Source organism: Aphelocoma coerulescens, chromosome 2 (assembly GCF_041296385.1).
Source record: "Aphelocoma coerulescens isolate FSJ_1873_10779 chromosome 2, UR_Acoe_1.0, whole genome shotgun sequence".
Classification (NCBI taxonomy): Eukaryota; Metazoa; Chordata; class Aves; order Passeriformes; family Corvidae; genus Aphelocoma; species Aphelocoma coerulescens.
In genome coordinates, this window is record NC_091015.1 from 161742430 (window position 1) to 161755901 (window position 13472).

The 13472-nt window shown below is 41.7% G+C and overlaps 1 long non-coding RNA gene across 1 annotated transcript; it reads left to right on the forward strand.

The window, feature by feature from the left end:
- Positions 1–369: 369 nt before the first annotated feature.
- On the forward strand, positions 370–2509 carry LOC138105492 (uncharacterized). The gene is made up of 2 exons (XR_011148502.1): positions 370–858; positions 1599–2509. It is a non-coding gene; the product is annotated as an uncharacterized lncRNA (long non-coding RNA).
- Positions 2510–13472: the final 10963 nt, after the last annotated feature.

Sequence of the window (13472 nt, forward strand, 5' to 3'; positions counted from 1 at the left end):
GATTATCAATCACTTTGTATTTTATTTCAGACACAGACTAAGACCTGATATTTTCCTTTTTTTTTTTTTTTTTCTTTTTTTAAATCAAGTGTGTTCAGGACAATCTAAAGATATTTGTAATCACACTTATGTTCTTTAAGTTTCCAAGATTTCTCAGCATTCCTAGAAATCCAAGTTACTCAGATATAGTAAAAGAATATGTTTGTATGTATATATGTATGTGTATATGTAACAACTACTATATAATTACAACAACATTGTTGGTATTTATCAAACTCGCTTAATGAAATTTGCACACATCTCTTTACACTTCAGGCTGGCATGAGTCAAAGCGATCTCCTTACCCCTTCCTTTTGTCCAGAGGAAACCTCTCTGGTAGAATTTGCTGTGTTGCCTCACCTCCCCCTGCACGGGGAGAGGCTGAGGAGGCTGAGGGGCTGCTGATGGAGGCTCTGCGCAGCGGTACCCGGCCTTCCATCTGCTCAAGGTTGTTGCTAAGGAACGCCTGCTGCAAATAACAGCAGCACCTTCCCCCACCTGCTCCCACGCCAGCTCCAAGGGCTCTGCTCTCTCTCCTTGACTCCACAGACCAGGAAGCACCAGCTGCTGCAGGATTGCGTGGAAGTTTTCCTCTCACTTTTCCCCCCTCCCCAGTCACTCCTTAAAACCTCCAGAACTGAAGCACCTGCTGCCAGCCCAAGAGGAAACCTTCCAGCCTGCTCCTTCCCAGCCATGCCAGTACTTACAGAGCTTTCCCTTGAGCTCCCTTCCTCGCCTACTTTTCCATGGTGTGGTGAAGCACATCACGATTCAGGCTTTCAGACTCAAATGCTTTGTGCGTGGATTTACAGTGAAAAGGTGAGAATTCATGCAGCAAGTTCCCTCCTCTCCACAAATGTATGAACAAGTCCCTTACAAGAACTGTGACTTGCATCTCATAATTCATATGTGCTTGGAGGGAAATGAAAAAGCATGTCTTTGGCTATCCTCATATTTTAATGGTTATCAGTTTGAATTAATTATACCCTTTTTGGTATTTTTTGAAAGGTCTGTGGCTGATGGTGTGAGATATGATTTTATAAGAACAGAAGAGCCAACCACTCATGTGATTATGAAATGATATACAGTTGAACAAATATTCTTTATCTCTACTGAGAGTTAAGAAAAAGTCCATAGGCAGAGCACCCTACTATGAATAATCTTCTTATTTCTAATGCCACCCAGCCATGCAGACTTAAAGATAAGTACAGATGAACTAAGAGAGGCTGAAGTTATTAAATGTAATGGAAATGGACTTTAAATTTGGCGAATCAAAATTTTGAATCAACTTTTTCCTTTAATGCACTTAAAATGCCACCACAGCAGTTCCATTTTCCTCATCAAATTAGTTAAGTGGGAGATGAAGTGATGCAAGTTCTATTCTATCAAGGAATCACAGCCTCCGAGAAGAAACAATTGAAATATGGAAATAGCTGTTGCAAAGCCAGGCCTTGTGCCAGGGTGAAATGGAGGCTTTTATTCTTTAGAAAGCCTTTTGAAAGGAGGTTTTTACTCCCAGTGAAAAAGTATTACCTACCATAATCTGACATTTCTTTCAGTTTCAGGTCCTCCAGGCCATTTTATCCCTAAGTTTGGGCAGTGCAAAAGAGGTCTTGAGGCATCCAACAGCTGGGAGAGGAAGAGGTTTGGAGGGAACATGATCTAGGTCAGAGCTGTTGCAAGAAACTTCCCACAGCTGCTGATGTTTAAAGCAGCCCATTGTTTGGAGGGAGTGGGAAGGCTGGGAAGCTGCTTCTAAGGGATTCTGGGAAACCTGTGGACAACATGGACTTTGCATGAAAAGATGGTGTTGGGAGAGCCTGCCAGGTGTCTGCTTGCTCCCCTGCCAGGGCTGGGAAGGCTGCACCTATGTCCTGGAGTTGGTGATCTTTGTAGCCAGGATCGTGTCCAGAGACTCACAGCTCATGAGCAGCACCACACAGAGTGAGGGGAAATATGGGAGGTCCCTGGCTAGGATGGATAACTCCATCCTGATCTCACACCTATCTGTGACACACGTGTTCGTGAAAATCCTTTTTCTTTTTTTTTTATACAGTTTTCAGTACCTTGGCAGTAACAAAAGAAACCAAACCACACAAAACACAACGTGTTTCCATCCAGCCACAAACCGATAATGTGCAAATTGCAACAATTCAAAATCAAATCATCTTCATGATACAGTCTCCACTAGAGGAATTACAAAGGCTGTGTTTGGTTTGTTTTTTTTTTTTTAAATTTCATTCCCATTTAATTTCCTTTCATTTTCAGTAATACTTCTGTTAAAAATATTCCCAATTAACATGGCAGTGCAAATTTACATTATCATTGAAATCAGCAAAATTATCTGAAAGTTTTGCCCTTATATAAAAATGCTTCTCTATTTAAAATCAATTTGGTCTCATCTGTGCTGTCCAGAGTTATGATTCCATGAAAAATAAAGTGTGTGAATAGCTTGCCTCTGGTTACTATCCTCATGAGTCAGATGTCCTCATGTATAAGCACGTTTGGGAGCTATAAACACTGTGATTCTTCCCTTAATTGAATCAATGGGAGTTCTGTTAGTAATTTCTGTGGGAAACGTTTTTTTCTAATGAAATGTTTTATATTTTTAGGGCCTCTCCAAGTCTGCATGAGGATTCTTTTCATCTTGGGTATAGGTTTAGCCCAGCTTTAGACTAGATAGGAGTAACAAGTCTCCTCTGTATGCAAATCCCTCAAGAAAGCTGATATTGTGTAGAACATCTCAGTTTAGCCACTAAAAAAAGAGAAACAACCAAAGTGAAGAATCCCTGCCAAAGATTATGTCATGGGGTCACCCCACCTGTGCCCAAAGGGCTGAGACATTGATCCAGGGCTCTGGAGAATACTGTGAAGGGACCTCCAGGCTGGTTTGTACAGGTCATTTTTGCTCCCAGAGAAGGACAACAGCATTTGTGGTGCTGAGCCAAAGCAATTTTGCTTTCCTGGTCTCTGCCCCACATCATGAGGATGCACTACAATCAGAGCAGCTTTCCAAATCTCTGCCCTTCACTCTATTGCTTTGGGAAGGTCTGTGCTTTCTTAGTCACTGGGGACATGCTTTTCCTTCTTTCCTGTTTTGCTTATTACAGCTTCTGTTCTTTGATGTTATCAGAGAATGGGGGATCGGGGTGTTTGAGTTCGTTATAATTTTTTATTTATTTCCAATTTTTTTTTCATTCGGATACATTGATTGTTGATATGGCAAAAAGACTTGTCTATTTCACCCATTTGTTCATCAGTTAAACTTCCAGGTGCCCAGAGATATTTGTGTCTGAGAAAAAAAGGGAATCCCAACCACAATCACACGGAAAAGTGAAAAGTGCAGATAAAATATCAGTCTAGGTGGATGGTGAGGATTATTTCACTATTCCAGCTCACACCCCACAACAAAGCTGGGCTGTGGCTTTTGCCTCTAGTTGTTCTGCTCCCTCTTCCTCTGTTGCAAAGATACAAAACAATATAATTGTGTGTTAAGGCTGCCAACTCTTTATTCCCTAGCCCTGAATCTCCCTAATATTCATGCTCAGGAACTGATTATAGGGTGTACTGTTGGTTGGTGGCTTTTTCCCCCTTTTTACCATCTGTCTGCTGTGAATCCATCTGAAATCCCTGACTTCACCAGCTAAAATGTTCTCAGCAATGCAATTTTTTTTCTCTTCTAATTATCCTTTTAATTTTCTTCTGCTCAACTCCCACACCTCCTCCCCCTTACCAGATTGTTTATATTTTTTTCCAAAGAGCTTCTGAGAATTGCTTATCCTGCTCTTTTCACCCTTTCCCTGCTCCTTATTCCAGAAATTATTCTCTTGTACCCTCCCTTGCTGTGATCTTGCAGGAGTGAACGTGGATCACAACCTTCACGACTGTTTCTGACAAATTGCTCCATGGAGAAATAGTCTGTGATATTAAGAGTATGTTCCTGTTACTCAGACCTCTCTACTCTGCTTTAGCAAGTGGGAAAGATTCCAGTGATTATGAAGAGGTTTGGTACAAACTAATAGTACTTTATTTCTGGAGAGAGATACTTCACCCAATGACATCACCAAGCTCCACAAGCAGCTGCTAACTGAGAATTGACTCAAAACATGTCTGTAAAGAAATATTTGAGTGGCTCGATAAGTGCAGCCCAGAAAGAAATCATGGGGCTGGTCCTGGGAACAGTATATACATGAAAAATTTAGGAATGAAACTATCTGTCATCTTCCCAGCCTGGGTGCTTGATCTGGGCATGGATGCACAAGGAGTAAGTGAGACTGAGGTGTCTGGCTCCAAAATCTCATTGCCACAACTTGTTTTTAGGTGTCAGTCAAGACAGGTGACATTTGAACTCTCTTGCCTCTTCAAATTTCCTGAGCCTCAGCACAGCCCTGGCTGAGCCCCTACCTCTTGTTTAAATGTAATCAGGGAGCAGGAAGGAGGCAGCACGAGGCCGGTGTCTCCTGAGGAGATCCATGCAGTTTTCAGATCTTCCCTAACATGCAGTGACAGAACTGGGATCCTCAAGAAGCTGTTGCTGGTGGTTTTATGTAATAGCCAACTCCATAAACACATTTGTAGATATCTATAAAAAGCCTTTGCTGTAGTGTCTGCCTATGAACTGCTAAGCACTTCATGTAACATGTATAGAACACAGCACATGCGAGGTATTAACAACAAATACACTGTCAGTTGTACAAAAATAACCATATTAATATAGTATAATAATATGTGTTTTGTATAATACTGCTAGGTTTAACCCCAGATGGCAACTAGGTACCACACAACCACTCTCTCCAGTCCTCCCCTGCTCCCTGTGGGATGGGAAAGAGAAAGAGAAGAGTAAAAGTGAGAAAAGTCTGGTTGAGATAAGGACACATTAATAAGTAAAGCAAAAGTCATGCACACAAGCAGAGCAGAGCAAGGAATTAATTCACCACTGCCCATGTTCAGGCGAGTGTTCAGCCATGCCCAGGGAAGCAGCTCTCCCTCACTCATAGCGGTTACTTGGGAAGACAAACACCATCACTCCAAATCATACAAGATCATTGAGTTCAACCATTAACCCAACACTGACAAGTCCAGCACTAAATCATGTTCCCAAGTAGCACATCTACAGTGATTCCACCACTTCCCTGGGCCTTTCAGAAACAATGGCAAGGATCTTGGCAATGGCATCAGTCAACTCTCAGCACCATAATTTGCATATCCTGTGATGCCACGGACTTGAATGTGTTCAGTGGGTTTAAGTGCTTCCTACCCACATCTTCCTCTGGTGAGGTCAGTGTTGCCTTCCCACGAAATCTGCTGGTGGGATCAGGGAGCTTGGAGGCCAGGAACAGACCTTTTGAGTAAATCTGGCAGAGTAGAAACGGGACTTAACCTTTCAAGTCCATGCACCTCACATCCAAATATTTAATTCTAACAAACATTCAAATTTTTGCAGTTCAGAGGTATTTCACAGAATCACAGAATCATTAAGGTTGGAAAAGACCTCTATGATCATTGAATCCAATCACTAACCCAGCACCACTACCATGTTCACCATTGAACCACGTCTTCAAGTGCCAAACCCACAAGTTTTTTGAACACTTCCAGGGATGGTGACTCCACCACTTCCCTGACGGCTTGTTCCAATTCTTGACAACCCTTTCCATGAAGAAATTTTTTCCTAATATCTAATCTAAATCTCCCCTGGGAAAACTTGAGGCCATTTCCTCTCATCCTGTCACTTGTTACCTGGGAAAAGAGACTGACACCCACCTCACCACAACCTCCTTTCAGGCTTGACATTGAATTATGTCTGTCTAAGCTGCTGTGGTGAATCATGAGAAGATAGCCCAGAGCTTTTCACTCTTCCTCAGGCTGGTGTCCTCACCTCTATTTCCTTTCCCTTTAGGCACCCTGGTTCCCTTGATATCTGAGCTGTCCCCGTGATTCATGTGTCACTTATTTTGAACAGTAACTTTTACTGTTTGAAAAACAGAAAGGACATAACTTTTCCAGACAGTTTTCTTTCATCAAAAACCAAACAAATCAATAGAAGTAGATCAGCTCTCACTGGTAATATTTTCACTGTCCATTATGTTCAAGCTCAGGGATTTTCTCTGAGGTTAAATTCACTCCTGTGGAAACAGAGCAATGCAACAGAGACCTTGTTCTTGGTCAGCCAGCTGGAGACAAGAGGCCACAGGAATTCTTGGAGCTGACAGGGGACAGGCTAGCCTGAGCAGAAGAATGGAGGACAAGAAGGAAGCCCCCAGACCTGGACTTCTTACATGAACAATGAAAGGCAGCTGAGGGGCAGAGATAGGCAAGATACAAGACACCAGCTCTACAGTGATGCAGAGTTTATTATAGTACAGCTACTGACCCTGAATCCTCCTGCCAGCCAGAGATGCTGCAGTTTTGACTGCGCAGTCAGGTTTGCAGCAGAGCAAGGACCCTGACTGCACAGCTGATCAAATGAGCCATCAATCAAGTGACCCTAATAAACACGAGAACTCCTTTTCCTGACCTCCTTCAAATGGCATCTCATAAAATTATAGAAATGAGGTTTTTTAACTCATTGGGAATTACCTTTATAGCAATGCAAGGAAGAACATTAGAAGATTACTGGAGTAGGAAATTGCTGATCACGCAAAGAGTGGGCAGTGAACATGGCTTTAAAAAGGACAGGACTAGCCAGGTGTGAAAGAGAGGCATTGTTTCCTTGTGTGACTCTGCACAAACTAAAGGCACTGGAGCTGGCTGGATCCAAGATGGATCTTGATTTGTTTACCTATAAACAGATTTCTAGTGCCACATGAGATGGCTTGAGGTGTCTGAACAACTGTATAAGGAAGTCTGAAATGAGACAGTACTTCACAGACTGACAGTCTTCAAGACCAGATGCTAAAAGCCAGATTGTGAGACTCTAGGAGATCTCAAATGGCACTGTCATGATCAGACACGGAACACATCTATAGTACAGATCACTCAAGTTAGCTCAGGTGACTCCTTCCCCTTTCATAGACTAGCAGAGGGGAAACCTGTGATGCAACACTACTCTTGTGCACAGAGCATCTGCTGCTACGTTAGTTTAAGCAAATTTGGTTTAATGGAATAGGCAAGGAAATTAAAGTAGTGTAGCAATTTAAATTCTGGAGTGTGATTTACGTCTGGGGCACAGACTTTGCATGTAAGTCATTGCAGTGTTTCTGTGCTCACCTCCTGTGCACAAGATGAGCATAACTGCATTTTCCCTTCGTTATAAAAGCGACCTGAAGTAGCATGTATTAATCAGGAGGAGAAGCTCTGACAGCCAAATAGAAGGCATTGCCATAGACATAGGGCTGATGTGCAGTAATAACTATTTTTGTCGGGTCAGCTGTGTTAGGGTCTTAAATGGAATACAGTTATTATGAATAACACTGTAATATTCAGACAGCTCCCTAATGTTGCATTCAGTAGGAACAAGGAAATAATGGCTTTCTGGAAAGAGCTTTTTACTTTCTTAAAAGACAAAAGGCCTAAATGTTTTGTCCAGATATCCTTGTTTTCCCAGTAACAAATTTTTTTTTGGCAGAGCTGATGTGCTAAAGCACCTAAAAAAATATGACAGGACTATGCCAAGGCCTCTGCAAAGGTAGCATAAGCTACTTGTTAACAGCTCCTTTAATAGACACCCTGGTGCAGATTGGGCTAGTGAAATAATGTGGAAAAAATTTGGTCTTTATGTCCCAAAAGTGAGCAGAAGGGAACAATTAGATATCAGGATGTTGGTTTTAATTGTTGTACATATATCAATTTTAAAGTCAAATTTACAGAAGTAGTTTATCTGCTGACATCATTGCCATGAACAGTACAGAACTGAAGTGTCAGAGTATAAGTCAGACCCCAGAAAATGGTCCTAACTGCTGCTCCTAGGAATATACATCTTTGTGTCTCTCTAAAGCCAAAGCTACTCTGGAAGCTGATGAAGCAGATCTTTGAACATTGTTCAAAATTTTTTCAGTATTTGGGGACTTCTCCTGTGGCATGGCATAGTCCAGGGATATTCAGGGATGCCTTTGTTACTTCCTCAGACGTCTCCTTTCTTCTCTCTGGTAAGATCTGGTAATCTCTGGTAATCTCTGGTACAGAGGCTGTGAAGGGGAAGGCTTAGAATTGGGTCAGTCCTTAAGATCCCATGCCATGGAATCACAGAATCATTTGTTTGGAAAAGCCCTCTAAGATCACTGAGTCCAACCACCAGCACAGCACTGCCAAGCCCACCACTAAACCAGGTCCCTCAGGGACACATCCACACATCTTTTAGATATCTCCAGGGATGGTGACTCCACCACTGCTTTGGGCAGCCTCTTCCAATGCTTGACAACCCTTTCAGTAAAGAAAATGTCCCAATATCCAATAAAAACATTTTGAGGCTGTTTCCTCTTGCTTTTGGAACATGAAGGATTGTCTTGAACATTTTGTTTTTTGCTTCTCTGTTCAGTCATTTCTTTGTGCTCCCTGAGGACCACAAACCATTAGGACCAGGAGCTGGAAGACACTGCACTTCACGCATGGCTTCTGCTTTGTCTGGCCAGAGCCCCTGCTGCTGTGCAACACCCCAAAACTCTCTGTGTGACCTCACTGATATCCTTCCCAGCTGTGCTGCAACACCTGCTGCCTGTATTCCTATGGTACCACTGGGAAAATGCATAAATAAACACAAAGGAAAGAGACAAAAAGAAAGTTGCTCCTTTGGGGACTTTTATTCAAGGGAAAACAAGACAAAGATTTTGGTGGCTCACCTCTCATCATATTTTGCTCCCATACAAGAAAGGTGTAATATATCAGGACTGCATGTCTATTTAAAGTGTTGGCAGCTATTGCTTCCAAAATAAAGTTGGCTTTTAAGTATTGGGGGTCATATCAAATCCTATCACTATGTCAACACTGGATTGCCTACTGTCATGAAATATTGAAACCTGCAGAAAAGAGAAGCTATCAAAATTGGCTGTCAATAAAATCAGTGAAGAAAAGAAAATGAATATCAGTAAAGGCTTTAAGATAGTTTCAGAGAAAAAGAGAATGTTTTTCCTCTTTATCTGGTCTTAGTTCCTAAACTCAATTCATGTTTTAATATGTAATTTGGATTTATTGGCTTTTTATTATTTTGTACAATAGATTCAGCACAAACAAGCTATTCAGTCCTCCACTGTATAGACAGGTGGGAATCCAAAATTGCTTTAAGAACATAATTTCCTGATATGCAGAAGCATTTGTAATGTGCTATCTGTATTTATTGTGTTTTTATAGTCTGAAGTTTCATTAAGAAAAAAGTTGGGAGAGTGAAAAAAAATGCAAATTTTACCCATAGTTTTGTTGTTGCTGTTTGATTCTCTAGGCCTGAATCTTCTTTCTTGCTGCTGTAAGCAGATCAGCAAAACTCAGTGGAGATGCATAGGTGTAATGCCAGTGCAAATATTTTCTGTGCTATGCTATGTGATGATCTGGTCTCTCACCTCCTTTTCTTATAAAAACCTAAGAATTTAAAGTAAAATCTAAAAGCTGTTCAGCAATAATTATATTTTGCTTTTGCATCATGCTTTCATCAAGGTTCTTTCTGTGACAGCCTCCATTTCATGACAGGACAGTTCTCCTAGGAAGACCAAGGGATTTTTCAGACATGCCTAGAGGATCTGAGAGCAAAGTTTCTATGAAAGTGCACTAGTCATTTGCCTCTTGTGCTGTTAGGAACCGCAGGTCATTTTTGGAAAGGGTTTTTTCTCCCAAATGTGGGTTCCAAGAAGCCCTTCCCTCATGAGGAAATCTTTTTTGGCTGTCAAAATTAGGCAGCAGCATTCCTAGAATGCTTTAAGGATGCAATTCAAAATTCAAGCCAGGTGAAATATGGAAGTCTATGTCTCTGACGTGGGGAGAGCTTGGACACTGCAGATTGTGCATGTGTGGCTAAATTCCCCTCTCCAAAACACGCGTCTGCATCCAAACTGCTTCTTGATTCACACTGTTCCCTGGACCAGTCTGACCATTTTCTGTGAAAGTGGAGTATGCAGGGAAATAAAAGTTTGTGTTTCAAACAACACTGGGGCCCCAGTCCTGTGGTGTTCTGGTCCTGTTTATTTCATTAATCAGGATGTAGCCAAAGAGACAGATTGGGAATTAAAAGCACAGACAGGGATCAGATGTTTCAAATTTCATCTACTAAAATGTCAAGAAGCCTACTGAGCACTGACCAGGCACCTTGTGCATAAATCAGCAGGGAAAAACTAGGAACCATTTTCAGTTAGTGGAGAATTTTTACTTTCACTCGCAGAAAAAGACTCTGTTGAAGATGAGGATATTTTGGGTATAAAAGAAAAGTTCAGTGCTTGTGTGTAGTCCGAAACCCCTCCATCATGAGGAACACTGCAGCATATAAGAAGGACAAGGTGATGCAAGACCTAGAGCAAACATAGATGCTCTGATCCAGTTATGTTGTAGTAATCTGGATCTCAGATCAAAGCCAGACCTGCTGTAAACCCTTGGAGCTACCACAACTCTGTTGATCACACAGCAAAATAGAAAACTAAAGAAGCCAGAATTATGGAACTGTAGAATCACAAAACGGTTGGAGTTGGAAAGGACCTTACAGATCGTCCAGTTCCAAATCCCTTCCATGAGCAGGGATGCCTTCCACTAGACCAGGCTGCTCAGAGCCCCAGTCAGCCTGGCCTTGGACACCTCCAGGGATGGGAAGTCCACAGCCTCTCTGGAAAACATGCTCAGAGGGATAAAATAATTTATTCAAGGTCTAATCCCAAGTCACTAGCAGAGTAAGAAAAATAATTCTGATCTGCTTTTCCAGATGATCATGTTGCTAGCTGACTTTATTCATAGCATGCAATAGCATGCTGTTAGAGGCAGATCAAATCTCAGTGTGAATAAAAAAGCCTCTGAAAGCACCATTTTCCTTTCCTTGTCCAGGCAGGGGCCAAGCTACTACATTCAGAAAAGAAAAGCTTAAAATAATCCACAAATCATGTTTTCAGAAATCCCCATACTTCCACCTGTGGCACATAGAGATTACAGGTGTGTCTCCTGGAGAAACTGCAATTTGGCTTATAGTCAACCAATCAGTCTACTGCAGTTCTAGGTTAGCTTTACTCATTTTTTTTTTAGTACCTACATTGTGCTGGCTTACATCTAAGTTGAAGCAACTCTTTTGGATAGTCTAAGAAATTTGTGTTTCTTTTTCTCTAAGCCTGATTCCACCTGGCTGTGTAACTATGGGTTTCCTGTGTATGTGCTGTCTTGGTTTTCAAAAAGCATAGTCTCTCATGCTGACAATGAAGCCATCTCGAAAGGCAAGCTTACAGATAGCCTCAGGTGGGATATTCTTGAATCTTCTTGTATACAGACCTAAAAAATCTTTTCAAACTCAATCTACTCTCCTGTCAGTTGCAGCATTCCCCCATACCCCTAGTTCCCAACCTCAGTGTCCTAATTTCCTCCCTGACTGATTGCATGAGTCTTTTTTCCTTCTGCTGCTATTGTTGCTGTCATTGTTACCCTTGTTATTTGGGGAAGTGTTCTGCAGCTCCGTTAAGCATCCTGAAGCCAAAGAAAAATGTGTTAGAAAGTCACAACAATGGGGAGGGATTCAGTAGGGACATGTGCTGACAATCCTGTTAGGTCAGCAGCCCATGACATTGACAGCCTAAGACCTAAAAAACTGCAATACTGGAAAGCTGACAGTTTCTGCTGCCAGAAATCTGAGGGTCACTTGTCATAGCAAATGCAGGTACAGCTCCTGAGCAGTCAGGGTGAAAGCTGAGCCGGGAAGGCTCTGTGTACCTTCACCTGCTGCTGTGTAATGCAAATTGAAAAGGATCAGGCTGCAGAAGGACTGGTTTGGTTTTTTCTTCTGAGCCCACATCTGCACTGCTGTGTCCAGCACTGGACTCCCCTTTGCAAGTGAGACATTGCAAAGTGCAGGAGATCAGCAAAGCCCCACGGAGGTGGCTGGGGCTGAAGCACTTTCCTGGTGAGCAGAGGCTGAGGGGGCCCAGAGAAGCTGTGAAATCTCACCTTGGTCATTTAAAAAATCAGATGGATGAGGTGTTGAGCAACTTGATTTTAGCTGGCCTTTCTTTGAGAAAGGCGTCGAACCAGATGGTCTTCAGAGTTCATTTCCAACCTTGATTATCCTGTGGTTCTGTCTGCAGTGAGGAACTGTTATTCCAGAGTTTTAATAATTCTGGCCACTGATGTGTTTTATGCTTTTGCACCAAGTTAAAAAAGAAAAAAAGGGCTTGGAAAGAGTTAATGGTTAAAGCTACTGATCAGTTAATGGAGACCATTAACAAACAAATGTTCTGTGGACAACAGAAGGGAACAAAAATTTGCCAAGTGTAAGCAAAAATGCAGTATTATTAATTTGTTTGAAAAAATAGAAGAATTTCAGGGGACTCAAAATAGCAAATGTTGATGAATAAATAAGTTAATTGAAAATTTTTGTTTCCAAAATCATCAGAGTAGGTTCTTTGGTTTTTGGGTTTTTTTTTGGTTTTTTTTTTGAACTTAAAATGTGAACTTGTGACTTAGAATTCAATTTTTCAGTCTTCAGAGAGAAGGCTCCAGTTCCATTTTTTTCATCTGCTTCTAATATACAATGGCAGAAAAAACCTGTATATACCAAGACATAGAAGAAAACTTTCTTGATGTCACATTACGTGACTACAGAGGGTTTGCAGGAATCTCTGAGCAAGCAGCACCAAAATCTTTTAGGGCTGTACTCTGTGAACCAGTAGAGCAAGACTTTACTCACCCAGTAGAGCTGTGCCCTTCCCTATTGCCAAAGGGTAAAGTTGCCTCTTTGTTCCACTTTTGACTGCAGCCATTTTTTATCTTCTGAATCTCCAGCCTTAGAGTGAAATTTGTCAGGTTTATCCTCTGCCAGAAGGTCACCTTCAAAGCCAGTTCAGCTATTTTTTATATAACATACATATTAGGTAAGAAACCTGCATTCCTACCATATTCTCTTCCTCCCACCATCATTTATTTTTATTCAAACATTTTGATTTAATCTGCATGTGTGGCTGACTGAATAACTCTTAGATTGAAGCTGGACACTCTTTGTTTACATTTTATTGTCCTTCCTCCATTAAGCTAAGGACAATCTGACTCTATTTATGCTGCCTCTGAGCTTTTCCTTTCAGTTCTTGCTGAAATATACTTCTGATCCCTGCATGGCGATCGGGGTAGTTTAGATTTCAGAATGGACTGCTCCCAGCAGAGTCCTAAAAAACCCTCAGGGTCCAGGTATTTGTGACATCCATCACTTGTTCGTGAGGTGGCATATGCAGGACCTCAGCTAATCTGTGGGACAGGTTACTCTGGAATGGCTGAACACAGACTGCAGATGGGTCTGCCTTTATTAACAGATGCAAATGGGATCACTTTTACAG